Raw genomic sequence first — 16,844 nt, 5'->3', positions numbered from 1 at the left:
ATTAATTATTATTTAATTAATTTATTATAATAGCTACTTTATATGAATTAATTATTAGTTAATTAATTTATAAAAATAACTTATTAATATGTTCTTTATTTTTTGTAGGTGTTATAGAAAATTTATGGCGATAATGATAAGAACTCCTGTGATAATTAGGACTCCTCAACAAATAGAGAAAATCAATCGTATGATACAAGACTCAAAAAAAAAAAAAAAACTCATATAGAGGAAATTGATAGACAAATTGAAGCTGAACTTTTAGTGAACTATATTATTAAAGTCAGTATAAAGATTCAAACAATTGTATGGAAATGAGGTATTTTAAAAGATGAAGAAAAGTATCATACTCTTAAAGAAAATTTACATATTCTTAGTTATCGAGGTTTACTTGAGCTTTGTTGGGACAAAGAACAAGCATATAAACCTATAGTTAACAAATTTATCGAGGAATATGTTAATTGGGGTGATAGAAAGACAGTTGTGCTTCAATAGGATGTCTACATGAAGAGGACATCATAAAGTTATTGGTGTCCCTTTATCTAAAATAAGCACAAATTTTCTTAAGGATAACATTAAAAATAAGCTTAGAGAATCATGTTCTAAACATAAGATTACAATAAGATAATTATTTTACGTTGTTATTTTTTGTGAACTACTTATAAATGTGTACTTTATTCTTGTTAATAAAATATTATTCATATTTTTTCATATTTATTTATGCATCTATATGATAGCATATTTTTTCTTTTATTTGGCATGTATGAATTTTCATAAAACTAAGTGGTTTTAGTAACCAAAAGTAGTACCTTACATGATTAATTACACTAAAAATTATCTATTATTAAAATTTTAGATGATGATTGAAAACATAATGTCCTTTTAATTCTATGCCTAACATAATATTATTATTAGTATAATTAATATATATTAAGGACATATATGTATGTTGTTAGGCATTGAGTAACATGCATAATATCTATGAGGGAGAAATGGCATCTGCATCAGAAAAACATTGTCACTGAACTCAAGAAATGAGAAAAATTGAATAGCGACAATTATGATATATGAAGTATGAATATTCAATATGTGCTTGAAGAGCAAGAGGCTGAATATTCAATATGTGCTTGAAGAGCAAGAGGCTCTAGAAGCTTTAAATGAATCCATGAATGAAGTCAAATAAGGGAACATGGCCCAACATCGGAGGGACCATACAATTTTTGAGACTTGGAAGAAAAAGAACTCTCATTTGCATTACATTGCTGAGCAGTATGGAAAATGACATCATGAAAGAGTTCATAAAGTATGACCTAGCTAAGGACGTGATCCGCATTAGCTCAAAGATTTCGTGGTATGTCATTGACCAAACTTCGGTCACTTACTATCAAGTTTGACACTTGGTCATATTCTCACTGATGAATAATAGGTCAAAATTTGTGATTCGTTCCTTACCCCAAAGTTGGGAAGATATAAAGATCCAACTAACCCATAATGAAGGCATTAGATCTCTTGAAGATGCCATGAGACACTTAGAGCTAGAAAAGAATTGAATTGAGGCCAATAAGTCAAGTACTAATGTGTACATGGTTCTAGCTCACAAGGTGTTGGGGGACATAAGTACAAGTTCATGGTGGATCCCAACGAAAGGGGAAAATGGCAAGAAAAAAAAGTTTCACCAACAAGAAAAAAGAAAACATCATTTCAAGAAGAAAAATATAGTAAATGTGAAATATTATAACTGTGGCAACAAGGAACATTTTGCTCATAATTGCAGTGAGTCCAAAAAGGTAAAAGACTTGTTTGCACATGTGAGTGCAATTTTTGTTTCTAGTTCTATCTTTCTAACTAAATCTCATCCTTTGTGGACTATAGACTCAACAGACACAGACCATTTAGTGAATGATAGGAATGCCTTCGTAGAATTTCGGTGCATTTTGCATAGAGCACGGTGGATATATATAGGAAACAATTCAAAAGTGGAGGTAAAGGGTATTGGTACATCCAAATTGGTGATGCGTGAAGACCGAACCCTATTCCTACATGATGTGCTGTTTACTCCATAAATTTACCGTAATTTAATTTCTATGTTAGTTTTACTTAAACTTGGGTTTAAATTTGAACTTTAAACATAATGGTGTAAGCTTGTATTTAGGAACAAGCTATATGGATATGATTATTTTTTAGATGGTTTTATTATTTTGGATGTTGACTATAGTTCTTATAATGTTAGTTTTTCTTTATTTATGTCTGCTAATAGTGTTGGAATTTATGTGAATATTTAGCATGCTAGACTTGGCCACATTCGTCAAAAACGAATGAATAGATTAACCAAAGAGGACTTATTAGGAAATATAGAAAAAATAGAAATGTCTGCTTGTGAGCATTGCCTAGCTTAAAAAACAGCAAGAAAACCATTTAGAAAACTCGTAATAGCAAACATTCTATTGCAACTAATTCATTCTGACATATATGATCCAATGAATGTGAGAGCAGGACATAGTGCAATTTATTATATCACATTTATATATTATTATATTCGATTCAGTTATATCTATTTGATATCTCACAAATCTGAATGTTTCAAATACCTTCAAAAGTATAATATTTAGTTGAGAATGAATTAGATAATAAAATAAAACCTTTAAGAACTGATAGAGGAAGATAATATTTATCTAATTAGTTCAGAGAATTTTGTAATAAAATTGGAATAAAACATCAGTTAACTATTCCAGTGACACTGTAGCGCTCGGACCGAGAAGGAAAAAAAAAATGCCACGTCGGCAGCCACGTCAGCAGGCCCGGTCAGCAGTCCCGGCCAACCGGGACCTGCCACGTGGCAAAACCACGTCGTTCCAAAAAGGGCCACGTTGGCGATCCGCGTGGGCGCGATCGGACGGCCCAGATCAAGCGTGCGATCGGACGGCCCAGATTTAAACGCACGGACGGCCCAGATTTAATCAAAAACGGACGGCCCAGATTAAAACAAAATGGACGGCTGAGATCAAAAGGCAAGGGGTTATAAATAGAACCCCCACACCAGACCACAAACCCTAGCCGCCTGCCGCTCGCCGGAGAAGACGAACCAGAAGCCGGCCGCCGCCACCCGCCGCCGCACCGGAGGAACTTCCGACCGCCAATCGAGGTAAATTTCGTACCCCCGACTCGTTTTTCCACGCTGATTCCTCCTGTGGCCAAATCGGAGCCAAAATCCCAGCCAAACGGTCGAAATGCACGACCGAAGCCCAGCAGCGCCGCCGCGCCCTTCTCGGTTTTTGCCTCCGATGAAGCCCTTCCCGGCCTCCGTTTGATGCAAATTTTATATCACCGTGATCACCACTCTTTTCTCTACAGGTTGACCGGAGCTGAATCACCAAAACACGAACCTCGCCGGAGAGCCGCCGCACCCGAGAGCGCCGCCGCCGGTAAGCTCCGTTTTTCCGTGATTTTTTGGCCCCCCAAGGGCCCTAGGATTGTTTTCTCGCAGGGACCGATGCGAGTGTGGCCGAATTCGGCCAGAAACGGCCGAAAACAGCCAACCCGAGGCGAATCGCCGTCGCCGGAGCACGGCGGAGCCGCCGTGCCGGAGTTGCGATTTGGGCCGAAAGGGGCCCTGGGCCTAATTTGGGATTTTTTTGGAACACGTGCAGGTACCAGTAGTGCGTTTCAGTTCCCCAAGGAAAATTCAGGAAAAATTAGGGACAGCCTGTAGGCGCACTGTGAAGCCGTGTTCGGACCCCGAAACGAGTAAGGACCCCTCACCCTATTTCCTATCACAGTTTTAAAGTCCAATAAATGATAAAACGGTTTTTCATGAATCAACGAATGTGTGAAATTGCTTAAGGTCGCTAATGGAGCCCGTGTCTAGTGTATTTGTCGGTTAACTGTTATCTGGCCTGTTTTACAGTTTTAAATGCAGCATGTGGTTCGATGTTTTCATTTTATAGTTTCGTGTGCATATTTTACTGTTTTATTGATCATGGATTAAATGACCGGGATATTGATGCTGTATGTTGTCTGTTTAGCATAAATTACTGTTTGCTTGCTTGTATGTGGATTAATGATGCTGACTGAGGAAAAAGAGAATGAAAAATTATGTAAATGGGTAATGGTATAATGTGGTCAGCCTGACTAGATATCCTGGGAGATGGTGGACGGACCGGGTCCGTAGGGAACCCTACCGGGATTGTGGTCTCTCATACCGGACGAGGTATGGAGATCTTATGTGTTTTGGCGCCCATACCAGATGGGGTATGGGGACGGCCCGTTTCACCCTCATACCGGACGGGGTAATGAGGTCTATGGTTTGGCGCCCATACCGGACGGGGTATGGGGACGGCCCTGGAATGGATTTCAAGTGTTAAGGATTAACGGGTAGCGGGACCCCTATGGATCCCCATGGATACTAGTGGGCTGCTGAATCAGGAAAATATGTTGTGTAACGATTGAATTACGAAAAGTTTGATAGGTATTATGTTATACAGTTCATTTATATGTTTTCATGATGATGATGATGTTATTGCTTTCGTATATTGTTTTATGAATTTCACCGAGGTAAGTGAATGGTAAAGGTTTTATTATTAATAAAAGGATTTGTTGTAAATTATGCTCCATTGGTCTTTTTGTGTTTTCTACCCACCTTTACCTCCGTGACGGTGAAATATCGTGATGTCTTTACTGGGCTAGTGTAGCTCATTCCTTATTTAATCATTTCAGATCAAGAGGACATCGTTCCCGAGCCGGTTCCGCAGGAGGACGACGAAGGGGACGCCTAAAGACTCCCTAGTCACATTCGTAGTTTTTTTACTTTCAAGTTTCTCTTTTAGGTAGTTTAATCTTTTATATTTTGTGAGCACGTTTTGGTTTTAGTGTAAGGGATGTTATTCAAATTTTGACTTCGCTTCCGCATTTGATATTTATAATACAAATTCCATTATGAATTACCGGGGCTGTTACAGACACCACAACAGAATGATGTTGCAAAAAGAAAAAACATAACATTACTTCAAATGGTTAGATCTATAATGGCACAAGCTAATTTGCCAATTACCTTTTGGGGTAATGCATCATTATTTGCCACATATATCCTTAACCATGTACCCTCAAAATCAGTTACCGCCACACTATATGGTTATGGACTAACAGAAAATCAAACCTAAATTTTTAAAGAACTTGGAGTTGTGTTGCTGATGTTTATGAATCTTCTCACAAATATGAAAAATTAGATCCAAGAGGGAAAAAGAGTATCTTTATAAGATATTCCGAATAATAAAAAAGATATGTGTTCATAGACACACAAAAAAATAGTCATATAACTGAATTTGAATAATGAAATATCACATTATTAGAGAATGATTTTCTTAAAAATTGAGAGATATGTCAAGACTTATCTCTATATGAAACTCAAAACTAAATTGTTTCAACCACAAAGATACAAATGAACCCATTATATTCGAGTTAGAGTGATATGAGATTCAATGAACCTATTTTAATTAAAACTCAATCACAACTAATGGTGGGCCCAAGTATGAAAGCTGGTCCCAGTGGAAGTGACTTAAAAAAAATCTCAAATACATCGAATAAATAAGAAAAGTGTTCTTCATTGTTGTTTTGAGATTAAAGGAGAAATATTCTTAATTACTCCAGAGGATGAAGAAGAGCCAAAGAATATAAGTGAGGATCTCAAATGCCCTACAAAGAAAAAATGGATGAAAGCGCTAGAAGAGAAAATGGAGTCCATGAAATCTAATCAAGTTTGGAAGTTAGTCAATTTACCTAAAGGACGCGAAGCCATTGGGGACAAATGGGTTCTCAAAATGAAGTAAAAGCTGATAGCAATATTAAAAATACAAAACTCATCTAGTCACCAAGAGGTATACACAATAGGAATGAATAGATTGTGAAGAAACCTTTTCACCTATTGTTAGACTTATCTCAATCCCACTAATTCTAGCTATAGTAGCATGCATGAATCTTGAATTACATTAAATGGATGTAAAGACTACTTTTCTCGATGGAGAATTAAAAGAAATTTATATATAACAACTAGTAGATTTCATTGAAAACGACTAAGAACATAAAGTGCGTCGACTTTTAAAGTCAATATATGGTCTTAAACAATTTTCAAGACAATGGTATATTCGATTTCATAATGCAATAATGTCGCATGACTTTAATATGATTGAAGAAGACCATTATGTATATATTAAAAGATTTAAAGATAAATCTGTTATTTTATCATTGTATGTGGATACATGCTTATAGTTGGAAATGATAAGAGGTATGTAAAAGAAATAAAAAATTGGTTGTTGTCTCATTTTAAGATTAAAGATATGAGAGAGGCTATATATATATATTCTTGGAGTTAAGATTTCAAGAGATCGCTCAAAAAATTTGTTATCTCTTTCATAAGAGCCGTATATTAAAAAGATTTTTGAACGATTTTATATGCAAGATTGTAAACCCATTGATACCCCTATCACAAAAGATGAAGTTTTAAGCCAAAGGTTGTGTCCTAAAATACCACAAAAAAAAGGAATAAATGAATAAAGTTCCTTATTCAAGGCCTGACATATGTCAGCAGTTGGAATACTAAGTAAATATCAATCCAACCCTAGTCAAGCGCATTGAAAAGTGGTGAAAAGAATCATACGTTATCTAAAAGGTACAACTGATTACTCATTGTGTTATCAAGGGGCTAATTTACACTTGAATGGTTACACAGCTGCTGATTAAGGAGGATATTTATATGAGAGAAAATTTACATTTGGATATTCTTTCTTATTAAATGGTGGTGTCATATCATGGAGTAATAAAAAATAATCATGTATGGCCCTTTCCAAAATGGAAGCCAAGTTTGTAGCTTTTTCAGCTGTAGTGCAAGAAATTGTTGGTTAAAAATATTTATTGACCATTTGGGAGTCAATGGTATTACTAGTAAACTAGTAATTGTGAATTGTGATAGTCAAACAGTAATAACATATACCAAAGATCCCGAATTTGATAGAAAAATAAAACATATAGAAATTAAATATAATTTTGTGAAATATATGATTTCACGAAAAAAAATAAACATAGAGTACTTATTTACGCGCGATATGATAACAGAACCATTTACAAAGCTTATACCAAGATATGCATATTATAGGCATGTTAAATCATTAGCTTTGCCTAAATGTTAAATGTACTTACATTTTATATATTTCTTAATATGTTCACTGGTTATGTTATAAATTTAAGACACTATTTTTTTCTTTCTTATTGCTTTATTTACATTCGTCATAGAGCATACATATACAAACATGTGTGCATATGTTGTGTACATCTATATATTTAGAGAAAGTATATCAGACAAATATAAGACTGATCTTCTCACATAAGCAATCGCCTTCGTTATTTAGTATAACAAAGATGAAACAAATTTAAGCTAATTACCTAGGTGGTAATTGAGAATTAGCTTAAATATTAATAATTGTCACCACTCATCAGGGTATAGAATTAAGTCATAATAAAAATGTTAAGTTTACGACACTAAATAAATAATTTAATAATTATCACTTTATCTATCTTATTGCCATATTAAAGTTCTCAAAAGTTAAAAAATATGTAACTAAACTCGGGTTAGATATTGAGCATATCTAACAACAATATGTATAGTATTTATAAGAAATAAAAGACATACACTCCACAAGAAATGATAAAATATCGTAACATGTGATTTATACCACATGTTCAACTAATTTGACCAAAAGGTAAAAAAAGTGAGATATCAACTTTAATATTGTGTGAGATCCTTAGATTTTAAGAAAATCTCATCTAATATCCTCATGACTCTAATATGTTTCCTGAACTTTTTAGTTAAAGTTCGTTATCGTAGGATATAACCAAAGGGTCATGAATGATTCAGTTTAATAGAATATTTTTGAAAAAATGAATTAAATAAAAGGTGAGATAATCAAGATAAGAGGAATATCACAATTTAAAGAAGATATCACATTATTGATGTATATTCATTGGTCGACTAATTATGTTTATCTATGAAAAAATATAACTATGAATGTACTCAATTTCTTAGTTAAATAAGGTTGTTACATATATAAATATGATATGTAATTTAGGGTATAACATAATTACATACTTCAAGCTTTACTATTCGAGAAGCTATATACTCCTAACAGATATATAGCTAAAGTACTCTCGAAGTGTGCATGGTCACATGGCCTATTTATATATAAGTGTTGTGGAATTGAAGAGAGAGGTGGTTTAATCACGTGTGAGTGGGAGATATTAAATTTAATCGGATGGCTCACCCTTAATGCGACTTGACCCAGTTAGAATAACTCACTTATTTCAAATTTAAAATCAAAATTATAGTTAGTTATCATATCCCATGAAAGTTACCTATTTAGTAATCTTTGAAAGGAAAAATAATACAAAAAAAAAATAGAGAAAAACCTTAGTCTCTCCCTCTCTTAAAAAGTTCTGCTTTTGTGAGAAAGAAGAAGAGATTTTTTAGTTATTTTATCTTTAAAAGTTTAGATTTCTACAAAATGTATTTATGACGTAAAAGCTTAAATAAAATTTGTCATGCGTTAATATGATTGTATCAGATACTATACAAAATAATTTTGTAAAATTAGTTACAGAATTGATTTATAGATTATATATTAATTTTATGAATTTCTAACAGGTGGCAACTGTTAAAACTGAAGTAATAAAACATAAAACAAATGGGGAGAATTTTCTGGTGATTTATTTAGTAAGCAACAGGCTTTAAATAGGTTTTACATCAATTGACAAAATAAGAAAATAAAAACTAATTTATATTGCAGATTCTAAGGATTTGATTCCTAAAGATTTGGTAAAAGATAACAAAATTTCTATAGACTAGAACAGACTTATTGTTGACTTTTTCAACATACCCTCCCTTAAATTAATGTTTAATCATTAGTTTAAATACAAAAGAAAAACTTAAAATTAAATTGAATTCTTTGAACAAAATCCAAGTAGTTTCCTAAGCTTCTGAAATGCACTTTAGTTTGAGGGCTTTTGTGAATATATCAGCAACTTGATCCTCACTTCTGCTGTACTCTAAATCAATTATCTCATTTCTTATAAGATCTCTCAAGAAATGATATTGTACGTCAATGTATTTGTTCCTCCCATGTAGAACTGGATTTTTAGATAGATTTTATTGTTGAATTGTTGTCACAAAAAAAAATGGTTGTGGCTCCTTTCTGTTTGAAGTGAAGTTCTTCAAGAATTTATCGCAACCAAACAGCTTAACAAGCACATAAACTAGCACATACAAATTCAGCCTCTGTCGCTGACAAAGTAACAATTGGTTGCTTTTTCGATGACCATGATACTGCTCCAGACCCCATAATAAAGACGTAGCCATATATGTTCTTTCTATCATCTGGATCACCAGCGTAATCACTATCCGTAAAGCCAAACAACTCTGATTTTTCTCCTTTCTTATACATAATCCCACAATCAACTGTATCCTGTAAATATCTGAATATGCATTTTATAGTTAAGAGATGCATCTCCTTTGGACAATCCATGAATCTGCTGATGAGACTTACGACATGCATCATGTCTAGTCTTGTTGTAGTTAAATTCATTAGACTTCCTACCATTTGCGTGTAAAGTGTATCATTAACCCGTCTGCCTTGGGAATCTTTGACAAGCTTCAAACCTGTTTCTGCTGGTGTATAACTGGGATTGCAATCTTTTATCTTAAACCTGTTTAGCATCTCTTGCACATACTTTTTTTAGAAATAAAAATGTCTGTAGCAATTGAATAACCTCTATGCCAAGAAAGTAATGCATCATTTCCAAATCAAACATATCAAATGCAGCCATCATGGATTTCTTAAATTTCTCAAACATGGCCTTATCACTTTCAGTATAGATTAGATCATCACCATATAAACAAAAAAAGAGCATTTTTCCATCATTTTTTGATTTTATGAAAATTGAATGTTCATAAGGATATTTTTGAAAACCTCTATTCAAAGAATATGCTTCAATACGACTATACCAAGCACGTGGGGCTTGTTTTATTCCATATAAAACCTTTTCTAACTTGTAGACTTTAGACTCTTCTCCAATTTTAACATAAGATGGAGGTTGATTGACAAATACCTGCTCTTTTATTTCCTCACGCAAAAAGGTTGACTTGACATCTAACTGGAAGATAGGCCATGAATTTTGTGTTGCCAATGAAATCACCAATCTGATCGTGTCATGATGTGCAACAGGAACAAACACTTCTTTGTAATCGATGTCGAATCTTGCTTATAGCCTTTTGCGACTAAACGCGCCTTGTATTTATCAACTTCACCATTCTCCTTTAATTTTATCTTATAAACCTATTTAACATTAATGGATTTCATTCATTTTGGAAGTTTTGTCAACTCCCAAGTATCATTCTTTTCTATAGTTGTAATTTCAGCATCCATGGCTTTCCTCCTTTTTGATTGTTTAACAGCTTTTTCATAAGTTATAGGATCACAATCTGCAAATAGAGTAAAATGTATTAATGAATCCTCAAATTGATCAATTCCTGTTACCTCATAGTCACGCATCCATGCTGGTCTCCTTCTAAGTAGTGGTGACCTTGGTTCTCTTGCAACCATAGATGAGTCATTTGCTGGTATATTATTGTTGGTTTCCCATAAGGTGTTGGTCTTCTTCGTCTTTTTTTCCATCAAAGTCTGTAAGAATATGTAGTGCACTCTCATGATGTGTAGTCCCATTTGCATTCCATTGCCAAAAGTTTTCTTCATCAAAAATTATATAGCGACTAATTATAATATTCTTAGTGTGAGGATTATATAATTTATAAGTATTTGAACAATCACTAACACCAAGAAAGACACATTTTTCTCCCTTGTCATCTAACTTTTTCCTTTTCTCATATGGTATATGGGCATAGGCGATGCACCCAAATATTTTGAAGTAACTAAACATCAGTCTCCTTCTATTCCAAGCCTCTTTGAGTGTCCTATTCTGGACTGTTAAAGTCAGACTTCTGTTCAAAATGTAAACAGTGCAGTTTACAGCTTTTGGCCAAAACTTCTTTAGAATATTACTTTTTGTCAATAAACTCCTCACCGTGTTCATGATTACGTAGTTCTTTCTTTCACACACTCTATTTTGTTGTGGAGTGTAAGAAGTAGTAAGTTGCCTTTTGATGCCATAATCTTTACAAAAATTTATAAATTAATGCGAATGATACTCACCTACGCGATCAGTCCGCAACACTTGAATTGAGCATCTTGATTCTTTCTCAACCATAGCTTTGTAATTTTTAAAAGCTATTAAGGCTTTAGATTTATCCTATAAGAAATAAACCCAAGTTTTTCTACTTTGATCATCAATAAAGATGATAACATTATCATTTATCTCCATTAGATAAAGGAATGATTGGTCCACAAATGTCAGAATGAACAATCTTCAATAATTACCTTGCTCTTCAAGTTGTTCTTTTTGAAAATGGCTCTCGATGTTGTTTACTAACAATGCATTCTTCATAGGCATTTGAAGTGTTTGATAACTTTAAAAGACCAACCACCATGTTTTTCGGGTGAAGTGTTCTTAGACTAGCAAAATTGAGATAACCATAGCAAAAATATCATAGCCAAGCCATGTCATTTAATTTTGCTGAAAAACATGTTGGATTAAGATTGTTGAGATAGAGAGGAGACATCCTATTAGCAGTCATCATGACTTGAACAATTAAGCCTAAATTGGCATCTTTAATTCGGCACACTCCATCCTTGATGGAAATCTCATAGCCCATTTTTTGCAACTGACCAATACTTAATAAGTTGGTCTTTAAATCTGGAACAAACAGAACGTTGGAAATAATTTGAGTGGCATTCCTTTTAGTCTAGATAATTACTTTTTTTCTGCCCATGACAGAAACTTTGGAGCTGTCCCCAAATTTCACATTGTCTCGAAAAGATTTGTCTAAGGTGGAGAAGAGCGACATATGGTGACACGTGATTGCTGCAGCCTATGTCCAAGTACCACATATTTTTACTTGTTTCTTCTTTTGCATGACAAACCATCAAAAGAGAGACTTCCTCTTCATTTTCTACAAAATATGAATTTTCTCCATGGTTTGTAGACAAGTTAGTAGGACATTCAGATTTGTAATGTCCATAATTATGACATTAATCACATTCTATGTTAGACTTGTTCCTTCAGCTTGATTTGTGAGAGGCTGAACGGGATCCAACTCTACCTTGTCCTCTTCCCCTTCCTCTCCTGCTTGGATCATAAGATTGATGGCCAGATTGCTGCTGCTGTTGATTTTTGTAATCAATTGATCCTTTATGCTGTTTTTTATCAATTTTATTTGAGACCAAAGACTGACAGGTGGTGGAAGCTTGTAATGTTGGTTTATCCTTATCCTGCTGATTGAGTTTCTGCTCATGAACCATTAAAGAACTCTGCAGTTCACCAAGTGAGAGTTCATCAATATCCTTAGATTCCTCTATAGAACATACCACGAAATTAAATTTGGGGGTCATCGAGCTTAATATTTTCTCCATTATAGTAACATCATCTGACTTGGCCCCATGGACCCACATCTTGTTAACAATTGTCATGACTGGTGAAAAGTAATCCAAAACTGATTCACCGGATTTCATACAATGTGTTTCAAACTTGGTTCGAAGTGCTGGGAGCTACTACCTCTTTGCTCTTTCTGAACCTTGATAATTTTCCTTCAGAATCCCAAATGTGCCTGGACAAATCCTTACATAAAATTGTTTCCAAAATTGAGTAATCAATGGCTTGGAACAAATAATTCTTGGCTTTTAGATCCTTCAGTTTTACAGCTTATATTTCTACTTTTTGTGCATCCGACACTGTAATGCCCACTGCTGGTTTTGGTATGCCATCAGAAACTACTTGCCAATACTCCTTTGACCTAGGGAAGTTCTCCATCAACATGCTTCAATGATCATAATGACCATCAAAGCGAGGAATGATAGGTTGCACAAAATTTTCTGAAGCCATAAAGCTGCTGCTGCAAAAAGGATTAATACTGCTGCAAACTGAAGACGCTTCCTTCACTATTTTTACACTTTTGTGATTCACTCAGATTCCAAGTATCTCACTCAAATTTGGGAAAGACGGCTCTGATACCACTGTTAAAACTGAAACAATAAAACATAGCACAAATGGGGAGAAGTTTCTGGTGATTTATTCAGTAAGCAACAGTCTTTAAATAGACTTTACATCAACTGATAAAACAAGAAAATAGGAACTGATTTATACTACAGATTCTAAGGATTTACTGCTAACTTTTTTAAGTTGACTTTTTCAACAGCAACAAAAGACCTTATTCTCAAATTAGATTAGGAGATCCCACCAGATACCCTTACGGGGTAGAGAACCTCCTCTTTGTAGTAGCATAAATTCAATAGAAATGATTTAACTCATGGAAATCTTAAGAGCACAATAGTTGGAGGTTAATCAAAGATAGCTAAAGTAGGTGAATGGTTGGGTCTATGTGCAACATATGAACCACTAAACCTATGATAATAGAGATCCACGAGTATCTAAAAGGATTGATGCTTGCTTGAGGAAAAGAAAATAAAAAATTGATCACAAAAGTTGACTCTCAGTATGTCAAACAATTCTTACAGTAAATAGAAAGTTATGTCTTGTCAGTCATGATTATCAATGCCCATATTAGAGACTTTCTAAGTGGTGATTGGGAAATACAGACCCCTCATATACAAAAGCATATATAGATCATCTATCTCGTCAAGCCCATCTCTGCCATGTAGAACATACCATACTAAATCAGGTCCTAAAGGAACTAAACACTCATGTAGATTTAAATAAATATGATAGTCTAGAGCTAGGGGTTTTTCAATTTCTATCCTTATTGCTGCCTTAAAAAAAAAGTTCATTGAACTAGTTAAAAGTTATATGAAGTTAGAAGTCATATATCTATATATATATATATATATATGTAAATGCAAGGGGATGTATTCAATAGCCTGCTTCTCATCAACCGCGGCAGCCACCGTCACCTTTGCCGCCGCCATCTCGGCAACCACCATCACCGGCTCGACAACCAGCACCACCACCAGGAAATCTTATGTGAGGTTTGTGATCATCATCACCACAAATGAAGACGACCAATGACACAAGCGAGAGAGAGACAAGCACCATGCAAAGCAAGAACAGGCCTCCACCTGCGAAGTTGTTCATAGCAAAACCTGCACCGCCATTGCCTTGGTCACTAACATAAACCAACTCTCTCGCCATTTTTCTTCTTCTTCTAATCTCTTCTCTTACCTCCTACTACCTGTACTTATAGTCATAAATACCTATGAAAACTCTAAGTAATATCTTAATCAGCTTCACATTTCAAATCATATTGCATATACAGCTGCTGATATATATAAAGCTTTGGTATATATAAATATATGGAAATCACCAGGAAATTATCAATGTGAGCACAAAATTAGAAATAAACACAGAAAAAAACGTACCTTAGCCCACAAATTACCAGAGGTTGAGAGATAACAGAAAATATAATTAACTGAAAGAAATAAAAATAAAAGGAGAATATGAATAATGAAAGTTGGTGAAGTGGAAAATGATTTATATACAAACTATCACTTTCATATATATATATATATATATATATATATAGATATAGATAAAGAAATAGATATAAGAGAGCTGGGTATTAAAGGCTTCTATGCAACAAACGCAGAAAAGGATTTAGTAGAAGAGAGCAGAAGCCAAGAGACTTAGACGAGTTTGTTTCTTCTTACAGTTGAAGAAATGTAAGGAATACTTGGAGATTCTTCATTGTCAAATTCAAAGACCTAAAAAATGTTTCTTTACCCTCAAGTCTTTTTTCTTTTGAACTCACAAAAGAAGATGGTGGTGTATGGTTTTACGTAGCAAGAAGACGGCAAATATATACATGTATACGTACATATTGTCTGTTTTTTGTATAAGCTAGGATAGAGGTAGCTTTCCACTTGGGTGCAAACACATGAAGAAGCTGCAGAACATATGACCTCGCCTCCCCCATCTTCACGCTTCTCGGCATTTTCTCTTTCTTCTTCTTCCTTCGAGTCAATGAAGAGCATGAAAGAGGGTCCCCTGTTTTCTATTTTCGCCTTCTTCACAACTGCTCCATCACGTGGAGCCTTCCCTTTTTTCTACTTCCTCACATCTTCCCCTCTCCAGCCAGACACCTCTGCCTCTTGTCCTCTACCTCAGGATGGAAACCCTCCAGCTCTGCCCTCCTGTCGCCTACAAGAACCAGAAGAAGAAACTATTTTCTTTCACAAACGACGCCCTTTCCCTTGATTAATGAATGCCTGGGCCTGGTCAGGTCCTTTGGGCGGACGAGATTCATGGGTTGGGTTGTGTGTTTAATTTGATTTGAACTACACAAATTTAAAATATACTGCTTCTCCAAATTCAGCTTGGCAGATACATATACATATAACTGCTACATAGCTGAAATGTTTATTTATATATTGCAGTAAGTTTAGATATTAAGGCTGAGTGATCAAGTCTGAGTGAGTCAGATTCAGTGAGTTCAGACATAAAATGTCCTAACTAGCTTCAGTGGGACGAGTAAATACTGAAATTAACGATGAATAAAAAAGTTAAAAATCCGGAAGGAGTATGAATGAGAAAAAAAATATATTGAACTTCTTTAACCATCTTACTAAAAGAAATTAAAACTCAAGCCCAAGGTCCAAGAAACCTTAAGCTTCCCAAAATCTTTCCCACCTTACTGCTGCTATAAGCCTCCAATTCTCTTCCTTTTTCTTTAATGTAAAGTTACCATTTTAATTCCCTAATTTTTTCAGAGTTGATTTCCCTTTGATCTTGAATGAACTTAAAGTTGAATTTATTTATTTATTTATTATTATTATTATCTTGTCAAAAAAGAAAAGATGATACGTAAAAGAAAAAGCTCAAAATACACAACTTTCTATTTTTTAAATTCCAACCCATTCCCAAATTTCACTCCTTTTAAAACCCATGCATCTCCAACCAAATCAACAAAACCCAAAAATTCAAAACCTCATTTAATCCGAATGCTCATCATAAAAGTCAAACCCAACAAACCAAAGACTCATAGGCTAATTCAACCTCAAACACAAGAAAAAAAACAGTCCATGCACCAATGCTCTTCCTTCTAAACAACACATTTCTTCTTTTCTTCTCCCTTCCTCTGAGTTGCAAAAAGAGGAATTATACCAGGAAATAGAGAAGCGTAAATGTACAAGGGAGGCAGCATACGCAGAGGCCGGTATGACAGAGAGGCAGAGAGAAGAACACACGAGAAGAAGATGACAAGCAAAAGTTAAAAGGATAATGCCAACTTGCAAAAATCAGAGGGCAGAGAGCCATTAAGCGTGAACAAAAGAACATGAGAGCGAATAGACAAATTAAAGATGTGATCTAGGCAGATTCTTTTTATCAGGTCGAGAGGAAAGAATCAAGGGAGAGGAGAGGAGAGAATCAGGGGAGAGAAGACAAATCTGAGGTGACGACTTGAGAGGGGTTTTTTGGAAGAAAGCTTCAGTTTCTGGTGAGAAGAAGAAAGATAAGGGGCAAGCTTGAAAGGGGAAATCGTGGGCTTTCTTTTGATAGAAAGGGCAATCAAAAGAGAATGAGCCAAGAGAACACAGACAGTCGGAGAGACAGACGCAGCTCAAGAAGAGAAACAGAGAGAAGAAACAGAGGCTAATAAAGACGAGAGCTTTTCAGATATATGGTTTTCTTAAGTTCAAAAGATAAATTTCTTTTAAAGTGAGAGATAATATGAATTTTTTTCA

At 34.7% G+C, this 16,844-nt stretch overlaps 1 long non-coding RNA gene across 3 annotated transcripts; it reads right to left on the bottom strand.

Moving 5' to 3' along the window:
• Nucleotides 1-12,025: 12,025 nt before the first annotated feature.
• Nucleotides 12,026-15,856, bottom strand: LOC110808640 (uncharacterized). Of its 3 annotated transcripts, XR_015821300.1 has the most exons (3): nt 14,811-15,779; nt 14,523-14,572; nt 12,026-14,335 (listed from the first exon to the last, which is right to left on the bottom strand). It is a non-coding gene; the product is annotated as an uncharacterized LOC110808640 (long non-coding RNA). The 3 variants fall into 3 exon arrangements; XR_015821298.1 differs by having other exon boundaries at nt 12,026-14,572; nt 14,811-15,856; XR_015821299.1 differs by having other exon boundaries at nt 12,026-14,572; nt 14,978-15,856.
• Between the last annotated feature and the right edge of the window lie 988 nt (nt 15,857-16,844).

Source organism: Carica papaya, chromosome 6, assembly GCF_054855325.1.
Source record: "Carica papaya isolate Zhongbai chromosome 6, ASM5485532v1, whole genome shotgun sequence".
Classification (NCBI taxonomy): domain Eukaryota; kingdom Viridiplantae; phylum Streptophyta; class Magnoliopsida; order Brassicales; family Caricaceae; genus Carica; species Carica papaya.
Note: the sequence above shows the minus strand (reverse complement) of the source record. Positions and strands in the feature narration are given on the sequence as shown.